Source organism: Limulus polyphemus, unplaced genomic scaffold (genome assembly GCF_000517525.1).
Source record: "Limulus polyphemus unplaced genomic scaffold, Limulus_polyphemus-2.1.2 Scaffold2579, whole genome shotgun sequence".
Classification (NCBI taxonomy): Eukaryota; Metazoa; Arthropoda; class Merostomata; order Xiphosura; family Limulidae; genus Limulus; species Limulus polyphemus.
Window position 1 is genome coordinate 201527 of NW_013668189.1, and position 648 is coordinate 202174.

Below are 648 nucleotides of genomic sequence, written 5' to 3' on the forward strand. Positions count from 1 at the left end.
TAACACCTTTAATGAAGATGGGAACATTGACAGGGAAATAGATTTGAACGAAAATGTTTCATAAAGAGCGCGAACGGTAGTGTGAAGTGAAATTACTCATGCTAGAAATTTTCATAAAAGTGACCCGAAAAACGGTGCTAACTCGGTAACCCGTGGCCCGATTTTAACGAAACTTGTTTTATTCTGTTTCTATTCTCATTTCATTACAAATATGGCGCCATTGTGCGCCGTTTTTGCTGTATTTAATTATAGACAAGCAAACAAACAATCTCTCAGAGTTTTAGTAGTATATAGATTTAAGTAACTTTCCTTGAGGAAGTTTATATCATCAGAATTACCTATTTTCAATAAATACCGTCGTTGTTTGGTGAGTAGTTTTTAATATTTATGGGATTGCTGAGTCCTTTTAACTCATCATATAGTAACCTAAATTAATTTAGGTGTGAATAATGTTACGGCACAGAGTCTAATTTATTATTTGATATTATACAGTGGACCAACTACATAATGATCACATTACAGTTTTTTAGTTTAAATTTGAAGTGAAAACCAATGATTTCTCACAGTTGATGTGTAGATGGTTTTCAATTATGTTAGTAAGATAACTGAATACAACTATTACTTGATTAGATAAATGTTTACGTTATG